The sequence below is a fragment of the Mandrillus leucophaeus genome, unplaced genomic scaffold, assembly GCF_000951045.1.
Source record: "Mandrillus leucophaeus isolate KB7577 unplaced genomic scaffold, Mleu.le_1.0 Scaffold118, whole genome shotgun sequence".
NCBI classification, from domain to species: Eukaryota; Metazoa; Chordata; class Mammalia; order Primates; family Cercopithecidae; genus Mandrillus; species Mandrillus leucophaeus.
The window spans coordinates 833,866-847,455 of record NW_012100098.1 but is presented as its reverse complement, the minus strand read 5'-3'; positions in this window follow the sequence as shown (position 1 = coordinate 847,455).

The window sequence follows — 13,590 nt, the reverse complement described above, 5'->3', positions numbered from 1 at the left end:
AAAATGTCAGTATCATTATTATTTGGGGGGGTGGGACAAAGATAATTCCTTTTCCTTTCCCCCTTGCCATGTTACTGTCTTCTGGCTACTATGAACATGCACTCTCCACAGGCACCATAAATTACAGAACCGGGTGGTTCAGATCCTAGTACCAAGTTATCACAAAATAATGTAAAAAACATAAGCTTTGAGGTCAAATCCCAATTTCTTGTATCTTAGTTAAATGACCTCAGATAATCCATAATCTTCTTTGAGCCTCAGTTTCCTTATCTATAAAAAGTGAACAAGAACAATAAGAATATGGCTATTGTGAAAACAGAACAATACACACATGTGCTAAACACAGTTCCTAGTTCATAGCAGAAACTCAATAAATGCTATTCACCCTCCTGCATCTTCCCCACCAGGTTTCCAATCCTATGTCTTAACTACTGTTCAAGGTATTTGATTTGCAGTAAAAGAACGCTGAAGGAAACAAATCTACATGTCTCCTCAATTTTTTTTTCCAATCTGGTTTGTATAATTATAATCATGCAAACAAATCATGAAGCTAACAGCTTTGGAGAGAGTCTCAATCCAAAGCAAAATGTGTCATTATCTATAGATATCTGAGCAATGCCCTAGTTGTCCCTTACTCCAGCAAGACTGTGCTCACACTGTGGCAGCTTCGGGGGTGTCTTAACGCCTCTATGAAGGAAATTGAGCCAGATTTGTGCTAGGCACTGAAACTGTATGTTTTACTACATTTTAATTCTGCCCTCACACCCTGGTCTCCCTCCCCACTCTCTCCACTGAACATCTTCTCCTTCTAGACCCATTCACCAATTTTTGAAAGTCAAGTTGAAAGAGAGTCCTCCTACTCTCTTGAAATGTGGAGAGTAGAATTAATGCAACTTGAATATTATGTAACATTTTATTTCTATATTTTTAAATTTTCAACTTTTACATAATCTCAATGTGCTTTTCTAGGTAATATGCTTTGCATTCTTTAAAAAAGTGAAATGGAAGTTAAGAATCTTGGTCTGGTTGTGATTTTGCCTCCACCTAAACGAGTATCCTCAACTTCTTCATCTATAAAGCAGGAACATTCATCCTGAATCCCCACTGTCCCACAAGGACATTGACCTATTGCTGCAAAGACTGTTAAGCTTTACTATCTCTGAGAACAGAACAGGAATCCTGTAGAACAAAATCCTTCTTCCTGTTCCCCACTTTTTCTTTCAACAAGCTGCCAGCAAGCCCAAGATCCTAAATGCTTCTCCTCATAGGTTTTCAAAAGCTCATCTATTGGCCAGTGGGGCAGAAAAAATGAGCCCCCAGTATTAAGCAGAGAAGGGATTAACTGTCTAGCCAACAGGAAATAAACTCTCAACCAGGTGTGGATGCTAACACTAGAGTCTCCAGGTAGGAATTCATTTCCCTCTCTTCTGTTCTCCTTCAGAGGCGGTGTGTCTACCTCCCTTACAGCCTCATCATCACAGTCTTCCTTGTGTGACAATGAACCATGTCCCAGGACTTCTGTAGGGAAGGGACAAGGCCATATTTATCTTTACCCCAAACCTTCATCCCCTCAGCACTGAGAATCACTTGAGGAATATTCCAAAAAAATCATTTCTATGGTTTTTGGTTTGGAATTGCAGGTTTTTCCAGATGTGTGCATGTGATGCTGGCAATGCTCGAAGTCTTCGCAGCCTTTCATGGACCTGTCGCCCAAAGGGCCCACTTAGAGTTGTCTCAGGTTTCTGTCTCAGCCCCGATCGGGGTTCTCTCCTCCAGCCAGTGAGCTTAGTCTCTCCTTCCCAAAGACTCAGTGCATCAGCTGGAGACTCAGGGCTGCTGAGCCCTCGGGGCATCTGGCTCCTACCACCTTGGAATGGAAACCAACAGTTTGGGTTTAAGAAAACCAAACCAAAAAAAAAAAAAAAAACCCGCCTCTTCCAGCCCCTGCTGCTGGGCTCAGGCTGCTCAAGGAGACCAGAATCCTTAGACAGTCCAATACCATCATGAAAGAAGTTAGGAAGACAGAGAGGCGAGTCAGCAGGAGGCTGGAACATGCTGAGCAGCAGGTCAGCTGGAAGCAGAAGCCTCCACGGGCAGTGGCTGCCTGGCCTCTGTGTGGGCTGCTGGCTTCCGGTGCCTTCCATCAGAGTGCCCAGGTGCTGCTCCAAGGAGCTCTGCAGCTCCCATGGCTCCCAGAAAAGAAGGGACAAGAGGCGCCCAGCAGGAGAGACTTACTCAACATCTCCCTGCAGGGCATTCCTTCATAAATGATCATTTTAAAACTGCCTACTCAGTCTCTCTTCCCAGCCCCTGACCCAGTTCTCCGTCTTGGCCCAGGCTCCCCTCCTTTCTTACCTAACATCTCCTTTTCAGTTTTTGGTTTTTTTTTAATCGACCCCTTTTCTTACAGCGAGACGCGTAGTTGTTTGATTTTCAGGTGCCCTGACCAAACTGGTTATGACTGAGAAGCCAGGCTGGCAGGCAGCCACGTCCACCCTGCGCGTGAAGCACCAAACATTCCCACTGTACAGAGCCCATTCTGAAACGAGGAGATTCCAGGACACACACGGCAGGCTTATCAGGAAAGCAGGGTGTGTCCTCTGCTCAAAAACAATGCCGACCTCAGAAGCAGAGGAGGAGAGAGGGAGGGACACTGCCCAGTGCATGGCAGGGACCCCACACATGGTTGAACAAGACAGCAAGCGGGTATGAGCCATCGGTGGAGGACGGCTCTGGCACAGTGCCTAGCACAGAGCGAGTCACCTCCTTTCCCATTGCCAAGGCCATGTCATGTGTAAGTCTAATTTTCCAAATGGACCCCAGAATATCTGACCCAGAAAGTGGCAAGTGACACAGTTTAGTTTTATTCTCAGCAGAATCAGTCTCCAGTTGAATTAGCTCAGCTGCACACCACAGGCTACTGCAACTCCCAGGTGCCTGGGCCTTGTTTGCTAAACTGCGGTCTAGTTAATGATACTAGTGTGACGTGTGGCTGTGTGTTCTCAACTACAGCAAGTCTTCATTCACACAGAGAGAGCCTCAAAAGGGTCCTCTGTGAAAAGCTCTTGCCCTTCTCATGCCTTCCTCACAGTGCAGAGACTCCTCCAGGTTTCACCTGATTAAATGCTGTCCCCTTCTTCCCCAACTTCTCCATCTAGAGGAGCCTTCCAACTAATTCTATATTGTGCTGCTGCCACTGAGAGCTGGAATTCACTTTGGGTGCCTCCTCCTGGGTATCCATCAGTTCTTTAGCAGCAGCCTGTGCCCTGCACCACAGGAAACTCTAACAGACATCCCAGCCCTCACCTGCTCTCCCACACCAGCCCCACCTCCCTGCCCCATCAATGAGAGCTGCCCCCACCCCCTTGTGAGCTCTTTCACCTCTTTCAAGGTTTCTTCATTTGTTCGGCTAGAGGTCATTGCAGAAGAAGGCAGGTGGGAAAACATCCCCTCACCAAAAATCAAAGAGAATAAGCATGAAAATTAATTGAATGTTATAAGAACAAATTCAAGAGACTCCTGCTCCTTTTTCTAGCAACAAAGTTTTTAGAGACACCGTCAGACCTGTGGGTGCCGGGATGCCTCTTGTTGGAAGCAAAGGCCAAAGGCTTGATTCTGGATGACCTGATTGCTCCAGGGATTTTTATGAAGCAAAGAAAAAAAGGAAGATAAAACTGCTCAAAATTCTCTGGACAGTTTTTTTTTCCACCACAAACTCTTCTTTAAAAGCCTTTCACTTCTAAAAAAGCAGGTGAAATCATTGCTAATTAAGCAATTAATGTTTAACAGAGCTAGTAGAGTCATTCATGTGAGATTATTAAATTTATGACCTGAATTATATTTTTATGAGCCACAGGCACACTTCATAGCCCATTGGGTATTCAAAGAAATATATTAGTCTCTATTTAGAAGTGCATTTATAAGGGAAGGCATGTGACAAACTTGGAGGAATGTGTTTAGGAGTGAAGGTTGGGTTCCTCTGCCAGTAGCCAGCCCTGTCACCTTGGCATGTCACCTCCCTTCCTGGGTCCCGCTTTCCTCCCCTGTGGACTGAGAGATTTGGAAACCAACAGGAACAGGGTGACTCCTAGATAAGGAGGTAGAGGACGTGCATTCTATTTGCAGCCCTGTGGCCAACTGCCTCCAGAACCTAAAGAAACTTAGCTTTTCTGAGCCTTGATTTTCTCATCTGTAAAATGGAGGCACTGGGCTACAGCAATTCCTTCCATTTCAAACATCAGTTTGTGCTTTAAATGGACACAATAACTAAAGCCCCGAGAGCAGATGCAAACTCTGGCAAAGTGGAGACACAAAATGTGCAGACACAGACCCTACTTTCGGTTATTTTCTCACCAAGAGATGAAGGAAGAAATGGCAGCAGTAAAGTAGACAAAGGCAAGCCAGAGAACAGGGAGAAGGGCAAACAGGTACACTGCAGCTGAAGAGGAGGATTTGCCATCAGGCAGGAGCTGCCATCAGTCAGGGCCTGAGAGGCATGAGTTCATTATATCTTGATTCCCCAACTCTAAGCTCCTCAGGGGCTTATATCTCTTGTTTTTCTCAAGGATACCTAGAAGTAGAGTAGATCCGTAAATAGTAGTCCTTTGAAATGACCTCTCACCATTTCCAAAAGCTAAACAAAGTCTCTCAGATCCAGGTCCATTGCTTCTCCTTTAATTCTTTCTCTTCCCTTGGCCTCAGCATACCCGGGGCAGACACGGAACTTTACCTCCTCTTCTGTAGCTCCTTGTCGAGCACTGGGGAAAGTTTTGTGGAAAGTTTGCCTGGGTTTGGAGGGGGCTCTGGGTGTGTAAAATCTCCAGGCTCTCTCCCCTCCCTTGGGTGAACATTGCTTTGCTGCTCCTGGCATATGCCTGGACACCCTGCCTCGTTTGGGTTTGCGTGCTTCAGGCTGTGTCTCTCCCACTCAGATCAAGACCAAAGATGCCAATCTCATGGTCTCTCCAGTAAGACCCTTTGGAAATCTGTATGGTTCTGCATGGACCCGCCTTCCCCACCAGGCCTCCACATTGGCACTCCACTGGCACTTACACACTACAGCCTATGTGCTGGGGGCTTCCCAGGACCCCTCTTTGAGGGTAGGCCCCAGACACCGACTCCTCTGGTCTGGAGTCCTCTGGAAGCCCATTAATATATCCATGAACTCAGCTCACTGTCCATACATTGGAAGACCAGATGGTGCCTGCACTTCTCTCGGTACAGGGATTAACTCCATGCCATTCACACTACTACGCAGAAATGATATTTTTCTGGTAAGGAGAAAAGAGATGATAATGACAGAATTTTATAATGGGGACATGATGGCAGGCTTGTCTGGGCAAATTCATGAAACCAGATTACTGCCAACATTTTCCACTGCCTGGTCCTGTGCAGACACTAATCATCAAGACACACGCAGAGGCCTTTGCAGTGTCTGATGTTCTGGGTTTCTGCTCAGGCCCAAAGGGGTGGAGACATTAGTGGGCAAGCACAAAGGAGGGGAGGGCTGCTGTGGTGGTGGTGGTGGGCCAAGGAGGAGTTGGCAGGGGCAATATAGTAGGCTATCATACTGAATGTGAGGAAGAGAGGCTCTTCCCTCCTCCCATGTCCCAGGGAGTTTATGTCACCTACTAGAATGGCCAGAGAATGTGGGGATCCTTCCCCACCACTCAGAGTGTGAATATAATTCACAGCCTCTTCAGTGTAGCATTGCCAAGATAGCAGAGAACTGTCCGGGGCCTTATTAAGACCCAGTTTCAGAGGCCCTCATCCTGCTGTCTCTGGGGACAGAGGCATGGACACAGACTGCCATGCGTGGTTCTGAGCCCAGGTACAGCTGGAGCAGGAAGGGTGGGCAGGGGGCCCTTGTCCTGCCTATACCCAGGAGCCCTGCACTCATGCAGTGGGCAGTGAGGGGTGAATGGAAGAGGTGGGATGGGGAGTTGCCATCCACAAGGTACAGGAGTCCCCAGTCTCCCTGGGGAGGAGGTCTCAGCAGTGTGGGAAGGCTGGGAGACAGAGAGCTTGGTCTCCTGGGGACTGTTCAAGGGAAGACACCTGGTGGGAGCCACCACGAGAGTGAATCTGCCTGGAAGGAAGGAGGGGAGCCAGTAAGGAAGCACAAAATATGAGCGCCCATCCTGCTGCCAGTCTCTAATGCTGCTGGAAGGCATGGCAGGGCGCCTGCACAGTGTTTTACAGCTCCACACCCTTGGGATTTGATCTCTTACTCACCAGTCACCCTCCTCTAGTTTCCACCTCTGCTTCCCTTCTTCCCTAGACCAGCAGCCAGGAGATTGAGCTCAGCCGGGTCCCAGGAGCCCTCCACATCTTCCGAATCCTTGCTCTTGCAGGAGTTTTCTACACTCCCTCACCCACCCAACAGCTGTGTTGCCTGGCATCCTGGCCCTTCTTGGGGACACCTGCTTTCCAAACAGCAAAACAAGGAGCATCATACTAGAGCAGGTTGGCTGTTTACATTATCTTGGGAAAGCAGACTTTGCCTTTGTCCTAAAACCCAAACGATCATCTGTCAAGGGGTGAGCAGGCTCCCCCTGGTTGCTCTGAGAGCTAGAGGAAAGAGCACTGCCAGGCAAGGGAGGGGAGGGACGGGGGTGAGACCTGATGATAAGGTTGGGAGATGCCAGTTTACGTTTCCTCACTGGTGTTTCAGCAGCAGTGCATGGCACTGAGCTCTCTGGCCTGGAATTGGTGGGGAGCAGCTGCCCCTGCCAGAGAAGACCAGAGTCCCTTCAAAGGACCAGAGGGCACAACTCCTCATCACTCTCCCCAGGCTGATGGAGGGAAAGAAGACTGCAAAGGGAGCATCTGAGGCCGGGTTCAAGGCAGACTTGCCCTGCTCTACCCTGGCTGGTGGAAACCCCAGGCTTTCCGACACTGGGCTGTTGAGCCCTCTGCCTGTCCCCTGTGTCTTTTCTTTGCCTTCTGTCCTCGTATAAAAAGTGACTACAGTATTCCAAGAGAAAACATTGAGAGGGATCTTCTGTTTAGGAAGAAAAGCTAAGTAATGTAATTAAAAGTAATAGCCTAAACCACAATAACTTTTGCACCAACCTAATATCACAATTAACTATCCTTGCGTGGTGCATTGTAACAAGCAAATACTGCCTGTGTACTGGTTAAGGACATGGATTTGTCCCATACACCCGGGTTGAATCCCAGCCCCACCACTTATTGGCCTCTTGGCCTTGGAAAGGTTACCTACCCTTTTGTGTCCTCCTTTTTCTCATCTACAAAGTGGGGATAATAGTAGAGTTGACCCTTTAACAACTGAATGGTTAGGGGGTATAACCCCTCTTGCAGTTGAAAAGTCAAGTATAACTTTTGACTACCTAAAAACTTGACTACTACTAGCCTACTGCTCACCAGAGGCCTTATTGATAACATAAACAGTCAGCACATATTTTGTATGTTTTATATATATTATGGCTGTATTCTTACAATAAAGTAAGCTAGAGAAAAGAAAATGTTTTTAAGAAAATCATAAGGAAGATAAAACATGTTTAGAGTACTGTACTGTATTTATCAATACCATAAGCCTATATCATGTGTTTGCAAGGTCAATTATCTGTAATGTCAGAAATGACAGGTGACTGCAGCTGCAGACCTCAATCTACGGTACGTGTCAAGCAATTCAGCATTTTTTGTAATGTCATGGCTTCTCTCTGTTTCTTGGGAGCACTTCCAGCACCACTAGTGCCACTCTGCACGGGTCCCATTCAAGGTTTACTGTAAAGCACTAAACATAATGAAAAATACGGGAGAACCTCCAGAGATCACTTTTTACTGCTATAAGCAATTTACTGGAGGAGCTAATTGCTCTTGTGGAGATGACTAGCATCACACAGTGTTTTAATCGCAACACTTGAGATCACTGAAGTAGCAACAGCAGGTGACTACAAAATGATTACAGTAGCACATATGTATCATAGTTAATTTTATGCAGTTATGATTTAATAATGCACCTTTACAGTTGCTTACATTTCTCTTGACTTTGGCACTATGTAGAGTCCATGTGTGCACACGTTTTGATAAATTTTAACTTTTCATAATAGATTTGTGTCTATTTATGGGAGTAAGTGATAAAATAGACTAGTATCTACATATATTTTATGCATTTATGACATGCCTAACTTTTGCTTAATTTTTCTGATGTTTCTAGGATACAAGTGCATCTTCACATTTTTTCAAATTGTAACAAATCTCCAAAAATGTTTCCAACATATTTACTGAAAACAAATTCACATATAAGTGGACTGGTTCAGTTCAAATCCGTGTTGTTCACAGTTCAACTATAGTACTTCAGAGTTGTTGTGAAATAAGTGATTTATGTGACACAGCACAATTTCTAGCACAAAGCAAATGTTTCTCCTTTCACATTATCTGTAGAAGTTATAGGAAGTGTCTAGAACTTCCAACATTATGTCAATTTTATGTTATTGCCACAATCTCCTAGCTTGCATCTTGCCACCTGACTATGCACCTCTTACCTTAGTTTACAAGCCCACCCTAACCCTATGCCCTGGAGCTCCTGCCCTGTCTCCAGTCCTGCTCCCAACTGGTGGTCCGCTGCTCCCTGCTCAGTCACTGACTGGCCATTCATTACAAGGCCAGTGGTCATGGATTTAGGATATGAGCCCTCTCTTTATGAATGGGTATTTCTTTTAAAAAGAAGACTCTTTAGTGCTTCAAGACCCACAAGAATGAAGCACAGGACCCCACTTTGGTCCCCACGGAAGCAGTCCTTCCTGCGTACCCAGGCTGCACCGCTGCTTGTTGGCCCCATCCCACTCCCACCTTAGGGTGCCTTCTCAAGGAAGAGCAGCAGTGCTGATGATCGCTCCTTTCATGTATTACTTCAGGTCCCTGTTGTATGGGTCATTTCACTTTGACACTCTCCCTCTGAAGTAATTAGGGCAAATGTTATCCCATTTCACACATGACCAAACTGAGCCTCTGAGAAAGTGAAGAGACCTGCCTGAGATCACATTAGTGGTGATAAGGCTTGGCCCAATGTCCTCAGACCCCACATCCTTCTGGGAGCCCCACTTGTGCCTTCTCCACCCTCATTCGCCTAATTCCCTGTTCCTAACACAGAGATTGAGTGAGAGTGCTCTGCCCTCCTACAGGTTCTCCACGCCACTCTGGCATCTGTGCTAACAGCTCAAAGACGTGGTAGAAACCACCGTGGCTGACATCTGCATTTCTAAGATGAAGACACTGAGTTCAGTGCTTGTCAAGGCTTCATGACTAAAGGGTAACCGAGCAGGAGCCCGGCCCTGCAGCTCCTCCACTTTGCCACACCAGCCTGACAGCACTGAATTTCAGAGCCAGAAAAGGCCTCAGGTAGACCAAAGTCAGGGGCTTAATAAATACTGCAGTCAACGCTCAATTACCCATAATAATGGAAAATAGGAAGCAAATAGGAGTTGTATCCTTTACAACTTCTAAATCTGTCATTGCCACACTTCCCCCAGGGCTGTTAAGGCATCAGACCAACTGCTCCTCCTATTCACATCCCTGCGGATGGCCAGGAAAGGAGCTAATAGGGTGGGTACAGGGGCAAAATGGTGCAATCCTTGCTTTATCAGGCCCCTAGTAACCACAACTTGATGACTGTCCCACTATAGGATGGACTACATTTGCCCTGGTCCTGCCAGCTGTGCACCCCTCCATGGTGGCACATGGTAGGTCAGAAGTGCCAATGAGGTGGCATGAGGCTCCTGCCACACCACCTTGCCTCAAAACCTTATGTCTTCATCATGGAAACCTTGTTTATCCATTATCAAGCCAAGAGAGAGGATTACTGAGGAGAACGCAGCCAAAAACAGGGCACTCCCTTTGGAACCAGCAGGGTTTCTCCGCTCACAAGCACACCCTAGTAGTTAGCACAGTGTGAATGAAGACACCCAAATGTTCATCTGTGAATGCTAATAATGAATGGTTGCAACTACAGGATCAGCTTGTTCTTCCTTCGGGGACATGGAGGCAGATATCATGTTCTCCACTTGTCTAAAATGCTCTTCCAGCTCCACCAGGTGTAGAACAAAAGGAAATCAACTGTGCTGGCATCAGCAGAAACTTAAGACCGGTAACAAGAGGGACTAACCAACTACTCCACTGCATACAGAGCAGTAATGTGGAGGGTAGGAATGTCTGGATTGTTGGGTCCGGAAAACTAAGCTAAGAACATGCCCTGCCGCACACTTTCGCACTGTCCATATAATTGAGGTTAATTAAGGACCTAGAGCTAAGGGAGGGGCAGGATGGCCTCATCTCAGACCTTGTCTCATGCATACCTCTGCATGTAGACAGGTGACTACAATCCAAGATGGAGCTTGCCTCACAGGATCTTCTTCTCAGACAAGAGTTCCCTTGCACTGGAACTGGTAACATCCCCAGGGATCCCACCTACCTCCCCGCAATTACCGTCAACCCATCCTCCAAGACCCAACTCAACTCAGATGTTCTCTCCTCTTGACTGATGACCCTGGTGCGATGTGGCCCCCTCCTTCCTGTATTCCTCCAGTGCTTACTCTGTCCAGTTCATTGACCAACAAAAACTCACTAATCACTGCAGTAGAGTACACATTCTGCTGCATCCTCAGGATGAAAAGGTAAAGAAGACAGTCCTTGTCCTCAAGAAACTCATTATTCCATAGGTACTCATTTCTGTGGAGTAAATATACCTACCATGGTTGATCTCAAGCAATCAACATGGTGTTACTGAACACGGAGTTAGGAAGAAAAGCAGGCAATTGGCTTTCATGAGCTGGTACAGGCTGGTTCCAGGACACTGCTGGACATCATATGCCAGAAGCAAGGAAACATAAATGGAAAAGTGAGACAGGAGTCAAGGAAGGAGGAACTGTGAACTGGCTTTTAAAGGATGAATTAGAGTCTACACACAGAAAAGGGAGAAAGGAACTCCAGGAAAGTGGAGAGACATTTGCAAAGACCTAACAACATAAATATGTGTGAAAGTTTGGTGTATTTGGAGAACGACAGTACCCTCTCCCCTAAGCCTGACCCAGATGAGAAACTGGTTGACACTCAATCTCCAACAGATGCCCATGACAGGTGTCCTGTGCACATTCTCGGCCAGGACTCTGATGGCCCTGCCACCTGCTTCCAGCCTGCCTCCATCCAGCTCACCCCAACAAGGCCTGGCCTCTGTCCCATGCAATCTCAGGAGAATCTTCTCAATGTCTTTAGGTGTTTGGGCAAGACAGCTGTCCTGAGGAGAAATCATACCAAACAAGGTTTTAAACTAAGGTCAGATGTCCTTATGCATGTTTAATCATCCTGTTCTACATTTGGTGACCTTAAGGACAGATCTTAAAGAAAAGGGATGGCACTCAGTCTTCTATCCCAAAGGCCACTCATCCCAGAGATACAGCTGGCAGCACCTGTCTACGGCTGTGGCTGAACTCCGACAGCCCTTTGCTCATCTCCCTAGTAAAAAGTAAGGCACTGTGCTGAAGTCAGGAGTCCCAGGGCATCCCTAGAAAGACCTCAGAGGTGAGGCCATCCTGACTTAGCTTTTCCTGTCCAGTTCTCCTAGAACCTACTGTTGTGACACCCACTTTCACCCCATCAGAAATTGTCCCCTGGTGAAGCATGCAATAAACTATACTCCCACCCCACCCAGGGATCCCACTTAGGAGAATTGTTACCCTCTGAGGTCTTTACTAAGAGATTGGGCCCTAAACCTTCCCAGTCCCTATCCCCTCACCTTGCTAGTTACTTGTCTCCCTAGGTAGGGATGGTCACCAAGGGCCTTCCCTGGCCCCGGATTGGTCAGACATAGCTACTCCTAATGGCCAGTTGAACTCAGCCTGCCAGAGACAGCTCCCTTATAACCCCTTCACCAAAGGAAATATGGTCTAGGCAGGTGAAAAGACACCCAGTAAAGCCAATAAATGCACATTTCAGACCCTTGAATGTGCTTTTCTAGGACAAGATTCCTCACCCAAGGGGCCCAAAATTAAGGACGCCATGTGTTGCTTTGTTGAGGGATTCTTAACGTATTTTGTTGGAAATAATCAGAAATAAATAAGGCATGCCCCCACCACTCACTCACCCATTTTGGACAACACAAATCATTGGAACAGACATACTTGCAGCTACCTATATTTGTTATTAATGCCAGGACACAGGCAGGTAAAATGGGATGGGAACACAAAAGAATGTTTTTTCCCCTGCGGGAGAGGGTAGGATTCACAGAAGTTCTGGCATTTAACTGGACCTTGAAGAAAATGTTGATGATCAATATTAAAATGCACGCTAATAACTATACCTACTTTCAGGTTACAGCTGCATTCATTCATCTTTACATAGGAAGAGGGTCTAGAATGGAAAGGAAAACTTAATAGTTCTTAGTTGGGGTGAATTTTCTGTTTATTTTGATTTTCTTTCATATGGTTACTAGGCCATTTGTGAAATTTTTCAGTAAAGATAAAAATACATCCCAGTAATTTCATTTGTACTATTTCCCACCCCTCCCCTTTAAACATCCTTATGAGGTGGCTGGAAGATGTAGCTCCTTCAAAGCTGGAAAATTTCTAAAGTTATACAGAACTGCATGACAACTGGGCATGGTGGCACATGCCTGTAGTTCCAGCTACTCGGGAGGCTGAGGCAGGTGGGCTGCACGTGCAGCCTCAGGCTGGCCTCTCCTTCATGACAGACCCCCACCTGTCAACACCCCTACGGAGTATACACAATAAGAACTTGAGCAGGATTGAACCAAATCCATCATAAACAACCCCTGCTCAAGAACTGAAGTCTGACATTTTTTAACTGAACAAACAAAAATGTTCACCAAAACACCTATGAGATCAGGTCACACCAGAACCAAACCTTTATGCTCTTTAAAAGAACTGCTCAAAATATTCTGGGAGTTGAGTCTAGGAATCTTGGGAAAGAAAATTAAAAAGAGAGAGAAAGAAGAATCTGGAGGACTTGTGAGGAGAATGGGGAAAGAAGACAGCCTTGGGATCTCCAGGTTGAAAATGGTCGAATTTCCAAACCGGGGCTGGACTCTCTGCTCAAGTGCCCTTACCTTGGGAAAGACCCTTCTACTTGTTTCTCCAATGCAGCTTAACTCATCTCACAAGACAGCTCCTGCACTATCGGGCAACTGGGCCAGGGTGAAAGTTCTTCTTTAGAGTGATTCCTGTAACTTCCAAGCAAGAAGAGGCTGACCCTCTTCCCTATGAACTATGGTGTGGTTTATGTGGTGTGGTTTATCTTCATTGAAAGTGACCATTGGCCAGGTACAGTAGTTCATGCCTGTAATCCTAAAACTTTGAGAGGCAGAGGCTGGTGGATCACTTGAGCTCAGAAGTTCATGACAAGCCTGGACAACATGGAAAACCCCATATCTACAAAAAGAACAAAAATTGGCTAGGTGCGGTGGCGGGTGCCTGTAGTCTCAGCTACTTGGAATGCTGAGGTGGGAGGATCACCTGCACCCAGGGAGGTTGAGGCTGCAATGAGCTGAGATCGTGCCACTGCACTCCAGCTCTCAGAAACAACACCCTGTCTCAGAAAGAGAGAAAGAAGGAA